The following is a 520-nucleotide window of genomic DNA, read 5'->3' on the forward strand; positions in this document are numbered from 1 at the left end:
TGGAGCCGCCATCCTCTTGGGAGAGGGCGTCCCCGGAGAAGTCCTCAGTGCCATCTGTGGGGGGCTGAGGGGAGTCCCCGCGGGTGCTGAGGACATGGGGCTGACCTCCCACTGTGGTGACGTCCCCAAGGGCACCAAGGGGGACTGTGGAGGCTGGCAGGGATGGAAATGGTGGAGGGGGTGTCCGTGCAGTCTCCCCGGGATTGCGGGGGGCCGTGCGGGGGCTCCACTGTGGTGAATCCCTGTGGGCAGGCGCCAGCAGCGAGGGGGACACCAGGGCAGTGGCCGGCACCATCAGCTCTGCAAGAGATGGTACAGCCATGGGGTACCCGAGCCAACACAGCCCCTCTCCAGGACCCCCCAGCTGCTTTTGGCATCACTTACCAGGGCTGATCTCCTCTTCCACCTCGTTGGAGGGTGAGTGGGTGCCCTCTGACCCAGGGCTCTCGGTGCCAGTGCCGGGGATGCTCCATGGCTCCACTGCATTGGCTGCGGCTCCCTTCACTTCCAGGGCCAGCAT

This window comes from Mesitornis unicolor, unplaced genomic scaffold, assembly GCF_000695765.1.
Source record: "Mesitornis unicolor isolate BGI_N332 unplaced genomic scaffold, ASM69576v1 scaffold6615, whole genome shotgun sequence".
Lineage (NCBI taxonomy): Eukaryota > Metazoa > Chordata > Aves > Mesitornithiformes > Mesitornithidae > Mesitornis > Mesitornis unicolor.